Source organism: Schistocerca serialis, chromosome 2 (assembly GCF_023864345.2).
Source record: "Schistocerca serialis cubense isolate TAMUIC-IGC-003099 chromosome 2, iqSchSeri2.2, whole genome shotgun sequence".
Lineage (NCBI taxonomy): Eukaryota > Metazoa > Arthropoda > Insecta > Orthoptera > Acrididae > Schistocerca > Schistocerca serialis.
The window spans coordinates 1,144,984,166-1,145,004,787 of record NC_064639.1 but is presented as its reverse complement, the minus strand read 5'-3'; positions in this window follow the sequence as shown (position 1 = coordinate 1,145,004,787).

Here is a 20,622-nt window from a genome sequence, read left to right as displayed (position 1 = left end):
TCTCCACGCAAGTCTATCTGGTGCAAGCCCCTCCATGTCCACACAGCACCACGTGCCACACCCAGTTCAATCTGTTAACTGTATTCAAGCATTTTCTCCTTCTACAGTTTTTAACCCACATACGGTACCAGGTATAGTAGTCGCAGAAAACTCTATGCTTATCTAGTAAGATATTTTTGTATTTATTTCAGTTACAGCCACATTATTTTATCCCAAAGAGCAAAACTAGTCAACTGCTTGTAGCGTATCATTTCATGATCTAATTCCCCCATCATCACCTGATCTAATTCAGCTACAATCTATTATCACTGTATTACTTTTGTTGCCATTTATTTTATATACTCTCTTCAAGACATTAGCCAATCTGTTTAACTGCTCCCCCAACTCGTTTGCTGTCTCTGACAGAAATACAGTGGCACTGGCCAATCTCAAAGTTTTTTTGTTTCTTCTTCCGGAATTTTAATTCTCTTTCCACTAATTCTCTTTGTTTTTTTTATTGCTATCTCAGTGTACAGATAGAACAACACTGGGGAGGGTAGCAATGTTTCTTATTCCGACTAACCTTAAGTGACTGTTGCAGACGTCGGTGTGTGGGACCGGAACATGGTCCGAAATTGTTGTCCTCCAATTGCTACTGGTGCTGGACTGGAGCACTGCTGACATAAAATTTGTAGAGGTCACCCACTCCCGGGCTGGAAGTTCCTACTGTTTGTCAGTTTGAAGGCCGAGGAACCTATTTCGCATTTCCAGATGTAATATAACAGGATTAAATATTATTTCATTTATTTCGCTAAATACATCTCGTTGCCGTATCTTTGGCGTCGGATCGTGCCTTTGTAAGTCGGCGAGGAATCCTCTAAACCCAGTGGCTGGCTCCCGTGTCTCGCTGAATCAGCTCTGTGCTCAGACAGGTGAACTCTAGTAAGTGGGTGGCCACCTATGGTGTGGAAGACGTGCCCCATAGTAAGCTCTGCTCGAAGACGGCGGTGACCAGGGCACGTGTGTGTTGTGTCTCTAACACTTCGATCATAGATACTAGTAGACTGGCCTTGCTGTGCAGAAGCTATAGGGCTGGTGTGGCTCCAACATAAACCACGTGACTGTTGGCAAAACGTGGCGGGATTTCCAATGAGCGGTCTGCCAACCTGTGTTTGTATCGTATTTTACCCATATTTCTGAATTGACTGCCAAACGCTTCCAACAAAAATTACTTTTTTATTTGTGAAAAATTATGTCAGAACTACATTTGACCTGGATTTGTTCACAGTACCATTTATAAAATCTGACAAATATATCGAAGGCCCCTCTGGTGGGCAGCAGGACTAAATTACTATAAACTATCAGTTAAAGTAAAATGTCGTAAAAATTCTTTTAAACAGTAAGAGTGGGCTCGTGTCAAAACTTTAAATATTGGATTCGTCGCGTTTTGAGCTCTAGTCACTTATAAAAGAAAATGGGATTTGGGAATTATGTCAACTATAGGTCCCAAAATTATCGACTTTAGGAGCAGGTCTATTTTAGAGTATCAATTTTAGGTGCACTTCAAAGGTTCAGTTCCTACTATTTTTACAAAAGTTTAAACTATCAGTTTTAAGAAAAATGATATTTTAGATGAAAGGTGACACTCTGAAGTTTCAGAAAATAATTTTGGAACCTACATTTATTTAATAGTATTTGAAGGTAGAAAAAAATGCTCTTCATGTGTCGACTATAGGTGCTCTTACCTTTCTATAATCTCACTTGTATATACAAAAAGGCGCGTATGTGCAGATGGCTTAAAGTTTTTCCGTTTCAGGGCCTGTATCCAAAGCTGTCTTCGGTTTTCATCCTTACGGAACCTATGAGTAGGAACGAGAAACACTTATACTTACTTCTGTAACCGAATTATCACAGATACTTTCCAAAATGTAATATGAGTCTGACTTTACAGGCATCACTTTCAACACTTTAATTTACGTGATACTCTATTTCAAGTGTAAAAAACATAAAAGTCACTTCAGCGGATTTCAATAAACGTATCTGCATTATCATAGAAACACACGTGAAATGTAATGCCATTTCCCCCGACAAAACGCTGAGTACAGCCATAAGCGCAACACGAGACAACCATGTTTTGCCAACATTCACGTGACTTTAGCCCAGAGATGTTGGAGCCACGAAAATGACGTCAAGGCCAGTCTATTACATTTATGGTCGAAGCTCTAACACCACTATGGCAGAACTCTGTCCCTCGCAGGTCACAGGCCGTGTTGTCCCATCAGATAGACCGCGCTTCAGGTACCACGAGGTCATACTGATTGCTCATCTGATCCTGTCTCGCCAGTTCGGTAGGCCATCTGACCCAGGCGATGCTGGATTGTAGAGCAATTTGTGCCCCAGGCAGGGACGGTGTTGGTAGGCCCCTGGACAACCTATTAGAGGTGTCTGGTACTAGAGGCTGGCTTTTATCATCCATGGCTAAAGATGGGTGATCATCTCTTAATGCGGCAGAAGTATGACTCGTATTGGAAGAGTCTCATGCACTGGATGTTACAACGCAGTAATCAGATAATCAAGTGCGAACGACATGAAGGCCATTGACCTTATCGGTTGATTGACTCGAGTCTAGTGAGGTGGAGTATTTATAATGCCGAGCAGAGGCTCTGTTTATTGACATCATTCGCCATGATCGAATCGGCTCTGCTCTTTATCGGTCTGCTACATTTGTTAAACCAATTTATTTCAGTGTCTTAACTGCTCTGTCAGACCTCTGGTGCGTGTTGTTGCGTTATCCTTAGATTTTATTACCAATGTTACATGGCTAAGGGAGGCAGCTTGGTCTGCATTCGTCCTATCCTTTTTCACTGAGTTTAGTCACACTCACAAACAGAAGTGTGACCGACTAAAGGTGGTGTAATGTTTACGCCTAGCGGCTGGTCTCTGTTGATACTTCCGAGTGCATGAGCAATGCCGTTCTGTTCGGACTTATAAAATTTCACTCTGTCATTCCCTTACTTTCTTGATGCGTAACATTGTTACTGATTTTGTCTCAATCTTAGTGAGTGACGGAAATATGTTATTTTATAATAACTTTTTTTTTAGTATAACTGTAGTCATTTAAGCAGTATTCCAGAATAAGACGAGTTACTTTTAAGTGAAATCAGTTATGCTGCACATTACTTCATGCAGCTGATGAACCTATTCCTCGTATCCAATATCGATTATAAATACTGCACTCAATTGTAATTTTAAAAGCTAGCACATGTAATTAATACAAATTAGGTTCTCAAGTTGGATAGCATTATAAACCTATAAATCTATCACCATATGTAATAATTTCCAGGCAGGGACTAATCAGTTAATCGCTGCATTAAATAGCTTCCAATCATGGCTAATAAAATTGATCAGTACAATAGCTGTGGTGAATGTGTGCCCACGAACAAAAAACCAGAATACATAAAATTAAAACCACTATGTCGGACATAAAAAAATCGTTCTCTCTTATCTTGTAGTATTTATTTATTTATTTATTTATTTGGAGTCGGGGATTTTCTTTTCCATTTAAGAAGTAATTTCTTATTTGGGATTACTGCAGCACATCGTATTAATATGTGCATATCTTAGACTGTAACATCTATAAAGTCACGGAGCACTACAAAAAATTGCCTATCTTCTAATAGGCTGTTGTGCTGTTCCTTTGTCATTGGGGATTAACTGCATGGAACGATTACTTCCTCACGTCTACAGTTTAATTCCCTTTACTTCAAACCATAGTTTCCGCATGCCAGCAGTGCCCAATAAGAAATAACGCACATTTCAATACTCTAGAAATAATTTGCTCTAATTATTCTTAAGGTAATGAAGAATTTAACGATTTTAACAATAAGATACAGATGAGTTGCGTACCTTGTAATTAGTCGAGCTTTCTTTGTTTCTTATGCAGAGGCCCAACTTTCTGTGCCAAGATTTTTCTTATAATCCGCTGGGCTGTTTAAACAGCGCCCCTGAGTAAGTCTGGAAAAGAAAGAGTAAGTCGATGTAAGAATCGACACTCCAGGTCTTGCAGCTGGTCGATCCTCGTTAGCACTGCAGCCTTCTACGTTCCTTTTGAGCAACAAAACGGAGCGAGAGGAAAACGACAGTAGCAGTAATCTAAACTGACTATATTAGTTGAAGATTCGTAAGATCAAAAAATTACGCCAGCGATGAGAAATCCATTGTTTATGTCGAGCAGTAGACAGGTAAATATTTTATTGACTGTTACTTCTATTTTTTTATCATTATTTATTCAATGCCAAGGTACGAGAAAATCTCCTGTTATCGAGAAAACACTACAATTAATGGAATACTGAACAAAAATTACGTAGCAACAACACATAAAGGCAGAGTTAAGAAATGAAACCTAAATGAAACGTTCATAAGATTCTGTATGAAAACATGGAGGAACCGACCACATTCCTAGCAATAGTTTGTTGTAGGTTGGTTGTCGTATGACTGGAAATATGCGCTTGTCTTTCCAGACTATCTGAATGTTCGCAGGGCTGATTTGTAAAGGCAAAGACCTATCCAACTGGCTTAAATAAGCTCTAGAGAGTCATAAATCAACAGGCATCTCTAAGGAACTTGATATTTGTGTTCGTGAGTCGCAGAAAGCTGTAGATGGCGGAGATCTAGTAATCATTCAGTAATCATAACAGATTTGTACGGAATATGCTTTTTAGTGAAGGCTTTCTATAAAAAATTGACTAATTACATAATTTCTGGGGAAGATACATTATACCACGCTTCCTACCTGAAGGATGTTCTCTAGGACCGCTAATGTTAACTGTTTTCAACCAGATCAGTTATATTAGTTACAGAGATATTGGTATAAAGTACCGTATATGTCAGATTAATAGGGATGCGATTCACTTTCCGGAAGCCGATACGTGGATTACGAGAAATAGGACATACGATTTATGTGTTTTCAACAACAAACTTATTTATGCGTTATGCCGAAGATTCGGAAGAAATACTTGACTTTGGATCAAAGAAAAAGTATGTAGCACCGCCAGAAGAGCACTCTGAAAGGGGTGCACATTATAGTTATGAACTTCTTGCTCAGTCTGTACCTTTCTTTATGGAGAAAACATAAGTAATGTGAATAGAACAATACGTTATGGTTTTTATGGATTTGTAGTGTTTTATAAAAGAGTATTAGAACTTACTAAAATAACTTGAGAAGAATGTTGCTGAAACAGGACAATTCTCAATGAATAAAACACAAAGTCATTTAATATCGCTACCACTCTCTCCCATCTGAATACGCACATTCTCCTACCCAGTCATATCTGTTCAGACAGAATGTAGAATTCAGAAAGCCCTCAGTGTTAAAATGTGCCACTAAAATCCTAATTGTACCAAAGAGTAATGGAGAAAACAATGACTCAGGGAAGTATGACATGTTTTTCACTTACATAATAAATAAATAAAAACGATTTGCGAGTCACATTGAATATTCATTAAAACTTTCTCCCTAACAATCAAGTTAGCAAATCACTCCTTTCACAAATTCTTACATTTAGTACTATATTCAACAGACAATCTCCAAAAAACTGGGAAATCATACTGTGAAGCAAACACTCTTCTTTTGTCTTAACACTCATTGTGGGAGGAATGTAAGCCAGATGGTACAGGACAAATTAGGGTCAGGGTACCAGGTCGCAAGTAATGTGAAGCCAACCACTAGCCTTAACCAGGTGACAGAGGACATGGGGAACTTGTGTAAAGGCCTTGGCAAAGAGGATCAAGTTGTTAGAGTTGGTCGATCCGAAAGCCTGACTAAGAACAATAATTCCAGCATTGTGGATGAGCTGGATGAAATATGATTAGTAACCACACACACAAATGTGAGAAATGGGGAGGTCCTGCAGCGTCGTGACCAACGCTGGGTCAACACTGCTGTGAGATGTGTCAACACTGAGTTGAGCAGGTTGCTGCTAACTGAAATTAAATTTCACGTAAGTGCAGTGCCAGTTTCTACAATCAGGAGATGGTAATATGCTAGACATGATCAATACCTGTATAGGAGAGTGAAAGATACTTTGAGTGAGCTTCTTGGAGATAATATACGGGGGTCACCAGCACATGTAGCAAGATCCCTGTGGTTACTGGTGTCAGAGGGACTCATACATCAGGCTAGAATCAGAACCCAGGCATCCTATTTTGAAAGAAGTGGAAATAACAGAAGGGCCTCACAAAATGCTTAATTACGCACAGAAATATAAGGTTAACTTATTTCATCAAAATACTATAGGATGATACTAGAAGGTATCAGATAGATTATATAATGGTAAGACAGAGATTTAGGAACCAGGTTTTAAATTATAAGACATTTCCAGGGGCAGATGTGGACTCTGACACGATCTATTGGTTTTGAACTGTAGATTAAAACCGAAGAAACTACAAAAAAGTGGGAATTTAAGGAGATGTGACATGGATAAACTGAGTAAACCATAGGTTGTACAGAGTTTCAGGGACAGCATCAGGGAACAATTGACGGGAATGGGGCAAAAAATAAATACAGTAGAAGATGAATGGGTAGCTCTGAGGGATGAAATAGTGAAGGCAGCTGAGGATCAAGTAGGTAAAAAGACGAGGGCTAGTAGAAATCTTTGGGTATCAGAAGAAATATTGAATTCAATTGATGACAGGAGAAAATATAAAAACGCAGTAAATGAAGCAGGCAAAAAGGAATACAAACGTCACAAAAATGATATCGATGGGAAGTGCAAAATGGCTAAGCAGGGGTGGCAAGAGCACAAATTTTAGGATGTAGAGGCTTATCTCAATAGGGGTAAGATAGAAAAATTAAAGAGACTTTTGGAGAAAAGAGACCCACTTGTATCAATATCAAGAGCTCAGATGGAAACCCAGTTATAAGCAAAGAAGGGAAAGCAGAAAGGTGAAAGGAGTATATAGAGGACCTATACAAGGGCGATGTACTTGAGGACAATATTATGGAAATGGAAGAGGATGTACATGGAGATGAAATGGGAGATACGATACTGCGTGAAGAGTTTGACAGAGCACTGAAAGACCTGAGTCGAAACAAGGCCCTGGGAGAAGACAACATTCCATTGCAACTACTGACGGCCTTGGGAGAGCCAGTCCTGACAAAACTCTACCATCTGGTAAGCAAGATGTATGAGACAGGCGAAATACCCTCAGACTTCAAGAAAAATATAACAATTTCAATCCCAAAGAAAGCAGGTGTTGAAGGATGTGAAAATTACCGAACTATCAGTTTAATAAATCACAGCTGCAAAATACTAACGCGAATTATTTACAGACGAATGGAAAAACTGGTAGAAGCCGACCTCGGGGAAGATCAGTTTGGATTCCGTAGAAATGTTGGAACAAGTGAGGCAATACTGACCCTACAGCTTATCTTAGAAAATAGATTAAGGAAAGGCAAACCTACGTTTCTAGCTTTTGTAGAGTTAGAGAAAGCTTTTGACAATGTTGACTGGAACAGTCTCATTCAAATTCTAAAGGTGGGAGGGGTAAAATACAGGGAGCGAAAGGCTATTTACAATTTGTTCAGAAACAAAATGTCAGTTATATGAGTCGAGGGACATGAAAGGGAAGCAGCGGTAGGGAAGGGAGTGAGACAAGGTTGTAGCCACTCGCCGATGTTATTCAATCTGTATATTGAGCAAGCAGTAAAGGAAGCAAAAGAAAAATTCGGAGTAGGTATTAAAATCCATAGAGAAGAAATAAAAACTTTGAGGTTCGCCGATGACATTGTAATTCTGTCAGAGACAGCAAAGGACTTCGAAGAGCAGTTGAACGGAATGGACAGTGTCTGGAAAGGAGGATATAAGATGAACATCAACAAAAGCAAAACGAGGATAATGGAATGTAGTCGAATTAAGTCGAGTGATGCTGAGGGTATAGGATTAGGAAATGAGACACTTAAAGTAGTAAAGGAGTTTTGCTATTTGGGGAGCAAAATAACTGATGATGATCGAAGTAGGGAGGATATAAAATGTAGAGTGGCAATGGCAAGGAAAGCGTTTCTAAAGAAGAGATATTTGTTAACATCAAGTATTGATTTAAGTGTCAGGAAGTCGTTTCTGAAAGTATTTGAATGGAGTGTAGCCTTGTATGGAAGTGAAACATGGACGATAAATAGTTTGGACAAGAAGAGAATAGAAGCTTTCGAAATGTGGTGCTACAGAAGAATGCTGAAGATTAGATGGGTAGATTACATAACTAATGAGGAGGTATTGAATAGAGTTAGGGAGAAGAGGAGTTTGTGGCACAACTTGACAGGAAGAAGAGACCTGTTGGTAGGACATGTTCTGAGACATCAAAGGATCACAAATTTAGCACTGGAGGGGAGCGTGGAGGGTAAAATCGTAGAGGGAGACCAAGAGATGAATACACTAAGCAGTTTCAGAAGGATGTAGGTTGCAATAAGTATTGGAAGATGAAGAAGCTTGCACAGGATAGAGTAGCATGGAGAGCTGCATCAAATCAGTCTCAGGACTGAAGACCACAACAACAACAACAACAACAACATCAGAGGATTGAGGAATAAGATGGAAGAACTCCTTGTATGTGTGGAAAATTTAGAAAGGCCTGAAAAAAATTCATCCCAGGCCAGTCTGAGCGCCAAATAACGACAGGGTTATTTAAGTTACATGTGAAATATTACACTGTTGCAGCATACTCATGCAGAAATAACATAGGAAAAGGAGAAGTTGTTACGCGTATTAAAACATAAAACGATTTCAAAAACATTGACACAAGTAGAGTTTGAAATGATCAGCACATAGAAGTGTATACTTGTCTATGGATGCTAAAAATAGTTCACTTTTAATTGTAAATGTATATAGATTCCCACTGTGAAATTTTGAACTTTTTGTCAGGAATCTAAATTCCTTACTGCACTATGTCTCAGACAGCTGCAAGTAGTTAATAGTCTGTGGTGACTTCAGTGTAAAGTTCCTAAAGGATTCTGTTAGCAAAAATGATCTGGAAACTTTATTTGGATCTTACAATTTGGTCTCTGTAATTAAATTTGCAGCACAGGTGGATAAAGACAGTGGTACCTCAACTGATAACGTTTCCCTTGATGCAGTTCCAAGTAAGAAAATAGCTGTTTATCCAGTAACAAATTCTCTTTCTTATTACGATGCACAGTTAAGGTACATCACATAGTGCCTAACAGTATGGATAGTCCCCTACATCTACATCTACATTTATACACCCCAAGCCACCCAACGGTGTGTGGCGGAGGGCACTTTACGTGCCACTATCATTACCTCCCTTTTCTATTCCAGTCGCGTATGGTTCGCGGGAAGAACGACTGTCTGAAAGCCTCCGTGCGCGCTCGAATCTCTCTAATTTTACATTCGTGATCTCCTCTGGAGGTATAAGTAGGGGGAAGCAATATATTCGATACCTCATCCAGAAACGCACCCTCCCGAAACCTGGCGAGCAAGCTACACCGCGATGCAGAGCGCCTCTCTTGCAGAGTCTGCCACTTGAGTTTGCTAAACATCTCCGTAACGCTATCCTGGTTACCAAATAACCCTGTGACGAAACGCGCCGCTCTTCTTTGGATCATCTCTATCTCCTCCGTCAACCCGATCTGATACGGATCCCACACTGATGAGCAATGAGTATAGTTCGAACGAGTGTTTTGTAAGCCACCTCCTTTGTTGATGGACTACATTTTCTAAGGACTCTCCCAATTAATCTCAACCTGGTACCCGTCTTACCAACAATTAATATGACCATTCCATTTCAAATCGTTCCGCACGCATATTCCCAGATATTTTACAGAAGTAACTGCTACCAGTGTTTGTTCCGCTATCATATAATCATACAATAAAGGATCCTTCTTTCTATGTATTCGCTATACATTACATTTGTGTATGTTAAGGGTCAGTTGCCACACCCTGCACCAAGTGCCTATCCGCTGCAGATCTTCCTGCATTTCGCTACAATTTTCTAATGCTGCAACTTCTCTGTATACTACAGCATCATCCGCGAAAAGCCGCATGGGACTTCCGACACTATCCACTAGGTCATTTGTATATATTGTGAAAAGCAATGGTCCCATAACACTCCCCTGTGGCACGCCAGAGGTTACCTTAACGTCTGTAGACGTCTCTCCATTGATAACAACATGCTGTGTTCTGTTTGCTAAAAACTCTTCAATCCAGCCATACAGTTGGTCTGATATTCCGGAGGCTCTTACTTTGATTATCAGGCGACAGTGCGGAACTGTATCGAACGCCTTCCGGAAGTCAAGGAAAATAGCATCTACCTGGGAGCCTGTATCTAATATTTTCTGGGAAATCACTTACAATAATTAATGATTCCAGGACAAATGTTTTTAAGAATTGTTTACAGGAGATGACATGGGACGTAATTTATAACGAACCAGATCCTAACATAAAATTTAATCTCTTCCATGATGAATTCATATCATTATTTGAAAACAGCTTTCTGCATAAGCTAACCAAAAAGACACTAACAACCATATAAAAACCATTGATCTTTAGAGGATTAAACCATCTTGTGGAAGGAAAAGCGAAATGTATCTTTTGGCAAGAATAAATAGGGATTCTGTAGTACTTGCACACTATAAAAACTATTGAGAATTGTTAAGAAAGGTTACTAAAAGTCAAAGAACATGCACATAATGTCAGTTATCAGTGCTTGCAACAACAGACTTAATACTATATGCAATACAGTTAAAGAAGAGAAACGACAGCCAGCCACAAAACAAAACATTATCGTCATTGGACTGAATGGCATGGTTGTAAGTGAAGAGTCACAGCTAACAAATGCATTAGTGATCATTAATGAAACATAGACAGCATAGGGATAAGCAGCTCAAGAGCAAAATCACAGTAGTATGTTGAAAATGTAACTTTCATCAAATTAAGTCACATGAACGTATCATCAGATTCGCTTTTTGGAATTATGAGACATAAATATTCTCTCAAAAATAAAAAGTCTTCTGGTTTTCATGGTATTTCCAATACAGAATCAAAAATTTGTCCTCATGTAATAAGCACTATCTTACATGAAATATGTAATGCATCACTAACTTGAGGCATTTCTCCAGAGATACTCAAATATTCCTTTGTTAAACTCCTCTTTAAGAAACATAATGAGAGAGATTTCAATAACTACCGACTTGTTTCACTGCTGACATCATTCTCAGAAATTTTTGACAAAATGATGTACTTCAGAATAGTATCCAATCTTGTGTCAGTAACAAATCACTGTTACAAGAATTAGGTAACAAAACAGCGCCAGTTCGTATTTTCTGTGACCTCTCTAAGGCACTTGAGTGTGTGAATCACTGGTTTGTCGTAGATAAGTTGATGTCTTAAGAGATTGGTGGTACAGCCAACCAATCTAATCAATCACAATGTGGAAAGTTGTACATAGTCATTCCAGCAATATAGCCCAGGGACATAATTCTGACTTAGGAGAAATCACATATGGGGTTCCCCAAGGTTCAATCTTAGGGCCACTACTGTTCCTCATATACTTTTTCCTATTAGATAAGTTCACTATCAACCAAGATAAAGAAATCTTTGAATTATATTCCCATATCTCTTCCAATACGCCAGGGTAGAGAATTTTGGAAGTTTCACTCTGTTAATCCTTTGTGTCTACTTATCCCATTTTGTGGTGTGGCTCCCAAACACTTCAGAATCATTCTGTGCTGATTTGCACAATTGGTTTGTAAGATACCTCATCCGACAGAGTGAGAGCATTTTCCCAGTGGCCAAATCGACGTCTGCCATCTGATTTACCTTTCACTGACTATGTGATCATTTCATTTCTGACCTAAACTAAATGTTACATCCTGGTATTTGTGTGAATTGACTCTTTACAGCTGTGGATCATTAATATTTGCCCGGCGGGGTCAGGGATTTTCTCTGCCTCGTGATGACTGGGTGTTGTGTGATGTCCTTAGGTTAGTTAGGTTTAAGTAGTTCTAAGTTCTAGGGGACTGATGACCATAGATGTTAAGTCCCATAGTGCTCAGAGCCATTTGAACCATTAATATTTAAGTCATAGGATACTATACTTTTCTTCATATGAAGCTTACAATTCAATTTTAGATCTGAAGATTTAAATTTAGTGTCTAATCTTTGCATCAATTTTAATATTATCAAAATCCTACAATATTTATTCAGCTTCTTTCCGACGATACTTCATTATACGATATTGCATTGCCTGTGTCATTCGAATTAAGCTGCAATGTTCCTTCGGACACATGGATATATAGATGTATGGAGGCTTGCGTATTGGCTGTGGGTCATAATCTGGTAGGCAACGGTAAGTCGACCGTTTGCGATAAGCAGGAAATCCGCGTTAGAGTCCCGGTCCGGCATAAATTTTTACTATCGTCATTCCAGCTGACGGTTGTCTGTATTCATAACTGAGAATACATCTCGTGTAACTTATAATTCATTATAGTTTACTGTATCATCGGTAGAAAGTTTGAGATTACTATCAATTTTTTCAACCATGCAGAAGTGCTGCAACACGACGTGGCATGGACTCGACCGATGTGTGAAGCAGTGCTGGAGGGAACTGACATCATGAATCTGTAAGAGTAGGAGGGGGTGGAGGTCTCTTCTGAACAGCACATTGCTGGCCATCCCACATATGCTCAATAATGTTCATGTGTCGAGAGTTTGGTGGCCAGTGGAAGTGTTTAAACACAGAAGAGTGCTCCTGAAGCCACTTTGTAGCCATTCTGGACATGTGGGGTGTCGCATTGTCCTGGTGGAATTGCCAAAGTCCGTCGTAACGCACAATGGGCATGAATGGATGCAGGTGGTTAGACAGGATGCTTACGTATGTGTCACCTGTCAGAATCGCATCTAAAAGTATCAAAAATTTCATATCACTCCAACTGCAATCCCCCCACATCATTGCAGAGCCTCCACCAGCTTGAACAGTCCCCTGGGTCCATAGATTCATGAGGTCATCTCCATACCCGTACACGTCCATTCACTCGATACAACCTAAAATGAGACTAGCCCAGCCAAGCAACATGTTTCCAATCATCAGCAGTCCAATGTCGGTGTTGACAGGTCCAGGCGAGCAGTAAAGCTTTGTGTTTTGCTGTTATGAAGGGTACACGAGTGGGCCTTCGGCTCCGAAATCCCATATCGATGATGTTGCGTTGAATATTTTGCACGCTGACATTTGCTGATGGCCCAGAATTGATATCTGCAGCAGTTTGCGGAAGGGTTAGACTTGTGTCACGTTGAACGATTCTCTTCAGTCGTCGTTGGTCTCGTTCATGCAGGATGTTTTCTCTGGTCGCTGGGATGTTGGAGATTCGATATTTTACCGGATTCCTGACATTCACGGTACACTCGTGAATGGAAAACCCATACTTCATCGCTACCTCAGAAATGCTGTGTCCCATCGCTAATGCGCTGACTATAACATCACATTCAAACTCACTTAAATCTTGATAACCTGTCATTGTAACAGCAGTAACCGATCTAACAACTGCGCCAGACACTTGTTGTCGTATAAAGGCATTGCCGACCGCAGTTCCATGTTCTGCCTGTTTACACATATCTGTATTTGAATACACATACCTGTATCAGTTCCTTTGGCGCTTCAGTGTATGTACACATGAGCAACAAGGCTCCCAAACCACTTTCACATGGCGTAACTGCAATTTTAAATCGGTCGATAATTCTCCATCCAAGACACCATTCTTGGTCGACATGCTCAATGTTTACTGAATCCATGCTGATTGACACACAGGAGATACTTTATTACGTTTGAACTCAAAATATGTTCTAATATGGATGTCAAAAATGTCAGGCCGTAATTTTGTGGATAACTTCTGCTGCCCTTCTTGCAGGCGGGTTTTAGCGTGTACAGTTCTCGTTCAAGGGAGCTACGGTACATCATGGTTAAAGCAGTGGCTAAATGTACCACAAATTTTGTAAGAAATTTGATACATTTACTTTTAGAAATGCCATCTGATTGTCAAGCACAATGACACTGACATCTATACGTTACTCACATTTGTTGTGGTAGTAGATTTACAATGGGGCAGTACTCTCCAAATTTCCTCTGCAAAGGAACAGCACGTGATTGCAATTAGAGTCCAGTTTATCTAATGGCATGGAACAGGTTGTTCCGACCCATTAGTTTCCCTAAAGGTACCTTGTGTTCCTAATTATCAGTGAAACATTAGTTATCTTCAACTTCTCGCTCTGGTACTGAGAGCTTCTGTTGACGAAATGGGCAGGAATGTCTTTATTTTCTTACTTCAAGATGTACACCCATTTCCTATCCGTTACGCAATGAGTGAGTGTTTTGGTTGTCCTTACGCCAGCAGAGCAGCTGTAGTGAAGATACAAATGTACCCGTTGGGTTTTGCTGCCAGCCTAATATTTGGGGTGAACAGCGAAAGACGCACCCATGGTGGCAGACTCTTCGGGGTTGGTAGGAGCCTCCTTCCGTCCCCCTCACGGATCAGGAGCACAACCGTTAGCTGCCGCTCACCCGTTTCTCGACATTCGGTTTCCGGATGGCAGAAAGGATGTACGGATCGTCTGCATGTCTCCATCAGGCTGAGTAAATCCCGACACCGATTAAGAGCACATGTGGAGCGCCCTGAGCATATGACGTTTTTAGTACATATTTTTTTCACACTTGACAGTTGGGCAGAGTCCCATAATAAATTGAACACTACTAGCCGTTAAAATTGCTACACCAAGAAGAAATGTAGATGATAAACGGGTATTCATTGGAAAAATACGTTATACTAGAACTGACGTGTGATTACATTTACATGCAATTTGGGTGCATAAATCCTGAGAAATCAGTGCCCAGAACAACCATGTTTGGCAGTAATAACGGCATTGATACGCCTGGACATTGAGTCAAACAGAGTTAGGATAGCGTGTACAGGTACAGCTGCCCATGCAGCTTCAACACGATACCACAGTTCATCAACAATAGTGACTGGCGTGTTGTGATGTTGTGACGAGCCAGTTGCTCGGCCACCGATAACTAGACGTTTTCAATTGGTGAGAGATATGGAGAACATGCTGGCCAAGGCAGCAGTCGAACATTTTCTGTATGCAGAAAGGCCCATACAGGACCTGCAACATGCGGTCGTACATTGTCCTGCTGAAATGTAGGGTTTCGCAGGAATCGAATGAAGGGTAGAGCCACGGGTCGTAACACATCTGAAATGTAACGTCCACTGTTCAAAGTGCCGTCAATGCGAACAAGAGGTGACCGAGACGTGTAACCAATGGCAACGCATACCATCACGCCGGGTGATACGCCAGTATGGCGATGACGAATACACGCTTCCAACACGCGTTCACCGCGATGTCGCCAAACACGGATGCGACCATCATGATGCTGTAAACAGAACCCGGATTCATCCGAAACAATGACGTTGTGCCAATCGTGCACCCAGGTTCGTCGTTGAGTAAACCATCGCAGGCGCTCATGTCTGTGATGCAGCGTCAAGGGTAACTGCAGCCATGGTCTACGAGCCGATAGTCCATGCTGCTGCAAACGTCGTCGAACTGTTCGTGCAGATGTTTGTTGTCTTGAAAACGTCCCCTTATGTTGACTCAGGGATCGAGACGTGGCTGCACGATCCGTTACAGCCATGCGGACAAGATGCCTGTCATCTCGACTGCTAGTGATACGAGGCCGTTGGGATCCGGCACGGCGATCCGTATTACCCTCCTGAACCCACCGATTCCATATTCTGCAACAGTCATTGGATCTCGACCAACGCGAGCAGCAATGTCGTGATACGATAAACCGCAATCGTGATAGGCTACAATCCGACCTTTATCAAAGTTGGAAACGTGATGGTACGCATTTCTCCTCCTTCACAACGACGTTTCACCAGGCAACGCCGGTCAACTGCTGTTTGTGTATGAGAAATCGGTTGGAAACTTTCCTCATGTCAACACGTTGTAGGTGTCGCCACCGGAGCCAACCTCGTGTGAATGCTCTGAAAAGCTAATCATTTGCATATCACAGCATCTTCTTCCTGTCGGTTAAATTTCGCGTCTGTAGCACGTCATCTTCGTGGCATAGAAATTTTAATAGCCAGTAGTGTAATTTTAATCAAGAACTAACCACAGACTGTTCCCGCTAGTAATTTTACTCACCTAACCTCACTTGATAATGCATTCGTAGACAGATTCATCCCTGAAATAACATTGAGTCAATAATTAAATCAGAATCCCACGTGGATATTTCTCGTGTCAGACTGCGCTGCAAGCGGTCCCATTCAGTCGATTCCTTTTGGTTGCCTCTTTCCTCTCTGTTCCGCTATGTGGATTGTCGGTTAGTTCAAGATTAAAGTAACTAATTAAGCAAATAAATGTTCGTGCTTTCCCATTATCATGTATCAATAAGCGCTGAATGAAAGGAGGTAACGACATCTTCAGCAAATATGAAAGCTCCAATGCTCCTCGTCAGGAAACGACCAATAAGAAATGTAGTAATCTGACGTACTTCAGTGATGCGTCTACACTCACGGCAGCTCTCTTGCGCCGTGGCTAGCCCTACAGTTTCCCCGATACATGTCTTGCCGCATTGGGAAGGGGATTTGGTAGACCACTGGCTTATTGAACCTAGCCACCTTATGTGGTGGGTAAAGTACACATTTGACACTGTGTCGCACAGAGATTCTCCTCACTTTTCTGAAAGTATTTCCGATAAACGGAATGCCCGGCAGTGATTTTTGTTTTTCTACCTATTTCTGCTCCTGTGTGCGTACAACCTGCCTAAGCCCAAGGCCTTATCTCCTTGCTGCTGAATCTTTTCCTTCGGAATGTTGTCTCCATGTGCTTCGAGTCATTTGGAAAGCTCTCTTGGAAGCAAGTGGATCGTGCCCTGTGATCAACTGTGCCTCAAACACCTTCACGCTGGACGGTGTAGTGAGTACTGGAGAAGGTGTATGTAAGCTATCTGTACACAATGCGACCGAGCTTGACACTTGTTTTCCACTTCAATAGCATGTTCAGAAACCGTAGGATGCCATGTATGGTAACCTGTATTTTGGGATGAAGCGAGTTGTGGCCAAACGACGAACAAATCATCTACATAACGATAGAAACAGGTTGGTTTTAGTTGTCCTTGCACCAACGAACAAATTCGCCACAACTAGCGACGCGAAGCGGCGTTACTCGTCTGTTCATCAAAATATGAGCTGAATTCGTTCATGATGATGCAGTCACAAGATAATGGCTAATTAAGATCTATTAAACCACGATTTGTTTGATAAAAAGAGGAAGCAGATATTCCACAACGAACTGACATTCACGGTAGTGGGTGGAACAGCAGAGGTACCTACAGCACGCATAGCTAGGAGCGAACCTATGACGGTGCATCGTGATTGTGGGAGAAGTGGGAGAATACATGCTGGCCGCAGTTGGTGTATAGAACGCCGGTCCCTGGATGGAAGGGGGAGGAGGGGGGGGGGGATAAAATAACTGCGCCATCCCTCAAATGGTCGGTCCATCAGCGCATCTGATGATGGCAACCTGGTCACTTGACGAAATATTGTGCCCGTTGGACACCTACATCCAGCCGTTAACCCATGAATTATTTCGTCAGATGTATTTTTGAAGGATGCCAGGGCACACGGGTACTATCGAAGGTAAAATGTCAGGTGTAGCAGCCAATGTGGCGTGTTGCAGTAGTCAGACAGCTTAGTGTGCCATTCCTCTACATGCTGTTGCGTCGCCGTTGAGGTACAGAGTCATGTGTCGATGGTAAGAAGAGTGGCGGAAAGTGGCAGGCAGTCAGAGGCGTCTCGTAAAGTCAACTACTCGACCGTAGCATACCTCTTTCCAGCCACACAGGTGGGATGAGGTATTTCTCACTTCGCATAGGACACAGCCCTTTGATGTACGCATGATGCATGGCTTCCTTCTCGGATGAGGAACCATCCATCGTGTGGTGCTTGTGACATACAGATCACAGTGCACCATTTTATACTCAGACAAAAGCGCAGCAGTTCCTTTGCCGACTGATTTTACCTCTATTTTAACTGGCAATGATACTAATGTGGTACATATTTTAAAGTTTTGTGAAATGTACGAGTTGTTCCTTAAAACCGTTGGCAGAAGTTTGAAATATTTATCGGTGTGACTCTTTCACTACTGTTTTTTTGTAAATGGTCACCCAGCCACAGATTCCTGTCTGTCTGTTTTAGTTTTGCATTTGCCTTACTTGTGCTCTAATTGGCAGTCTTAGAATATCTCGCCATTTTATGGCTAACTTAACAGGATGTGGGCTAGCGTGAATGAGCATGTGAGATATTTGACTGAGCGCGTGAGAGTTTTGCAGAGAGTGAGTGCGGTTACACATCAGATTGATTCTTATTTCTTTCAGCACATTTTCGACGTTTTCACGACTTTCTTTAGTACTCATTTTCTATCTGGCTCCAATAACATCGCCATTGGACGCCCCCTAGACCACAATCAGATACACACACACACCGAGATCGTCAGTAATAGTCGCTGTGTACCCATAGAGAATCGTAACGGGATCGTTTAGCTGGCGAGAGAGCGTTACGGAGATGCTACATACTCCACTGGCACACGTTACGGAGAGATTTCCCATTGAAATTCGCTTATTGACCACGAAGAAAAATTCTAGAAATTACAGCCAATACAGAGTGTTAACGACAATCGTTCTTCCCATGCACTATTCACGAGTGGAACAGGATTGGAGGGATCAGATAAACGTACCGAAAGTACCCTCCACCAAGCACCATTAGGTCGCTTGCAGAGTATGATGTGGACATAGATGAAGCATTAACCACGTACAGGTAACCGTTTCTAGAAGGAATAAACTGTCATATTGAAAAGCTAGTTCACCTTCAATACTTTTTCAGTCGCCGCTAGTAATAGAATGAAAACTGGCTGTTATGACAGGAGCAAGATATTTAAGAACCCTTCCTCCTGCAATCCCTTGATTAAAGAGGCAATAGTAATTGACGTCCAACGCTGTGTAGTTAACAAATACACGTGCCAGCATTTGAGTCACGTCCCAAGATAAAGCAGTGTGTCCCTGTCCGAAGAGTACGATGTGTGACGGCTGTAGCATGGGCACTGGAGATCGAAATTCGTAGCCAGGTGGCGTCACCCCATCACATACACAGCCCACCGCTGCAGAGTAAAGGAGGTTAAGGCCATTGTTTATAGGACGCCGACAGGAGCAGAGCAGCAGTCATGAGAAACACGTCTGTTGGCGGAAATATTGTGGAGAACTTACGACGTGACCCTGGTAGACACCCGGCAATTCTACAACTTAGACACGCGCCGGGAAAACTTCAGATCGAGATTTATGGTTTTGCCTGACGCCTACCCATCGCCATCCATCCCACTGGAGGGCAACCACCTACAAAGAGCTATTCTGGCCCTCCAAATCCTTCTGCATCGTGTACAAGCATGACCGCCACTTCCTTCTAAACCAGCAATTTCACCATTTTTGAGCGTAGCCACAGCACCTAACACTAAACTTGCTGCCCCGTGCCGGCTGCTGTGGCCAAGCGGTTCTAAGCTCTTCAGTCCGGAACCGCGCGACTGCTACGGTCGTAGGTTCGAATCTTGCCTCGGGCATGGATGTGTGTGATGTTCTTAGGTTAGCTAGGTTTAAGTAGTTCTAAGTTCTAGGGGACTGATGACCTCAGAAGTTAAGTCCCATAGTGATCAGAGCCATTTGAACCATTTGTTGCCTCGTTAGTTACGTGTTCCATCCTATTACAGACTGCTGAATCTCTCCACTGACATTATGCCGGCCGAGTAATTACAAAAACGGGTTACGAAGATAAATTTAAATCAAGACTTCGGCACATAGTTTGGTGTAAAAGAACGTGGTCGCTTCTCCTCTGCTAGTTAGCAAAACAATGATTCGAACTGATGTTGATGTTTGGTATGTGAGGCGCTCAACTGTGCGGTCATCAGCGTCTGTACAAAGTCCCAATGTGTACACAGTTTGATGTTTTTCTCAATCCAATCCAGCCACCGTCACGAATGATGATGATGATGATATAAGGGGGAGATTCGAACTGATGTTGATGTTTGGTTTGTGGGACGCTCAACTGTGCAGTCATCAGCGACCATAGAAAGTCACAATGTTTACACAGTTCGATGTTTTTCTGAATCCGATCAAGCCACCGTCAAGAATGATGATGATGATGATATAAGGGGGTTAGTCTGTGTTGTTGCCCCGAACGATGATTACACGAATATTTTGTCAGAATTTGTAAGCGGTGGATCCTTGAGGTACGGCAATACGCGAACACGAGAAATAAGTTTAAACAGTTTCCTTAACAAAGGTGGATTGTAAAACACGCATGCTACGCGCACCCATCATGACTGTTCTGACATCTTGACACTGGCTAATTACAATCGTATCGAAAGGCTCCATGGTGAGCTAAGAAAAGAGACACATTCGCGCCCGAGGCCGCGCTACTTAATGCTGCCCGCTGCGGACGGAGGCCAGTCGCGTACTCTGCATCGCAGTGCGGTAGGACGCGCATCTACTGACCAAGCAAATTGTCAGCATTCCAGACAGGTCGGCTGGCGAGCACGT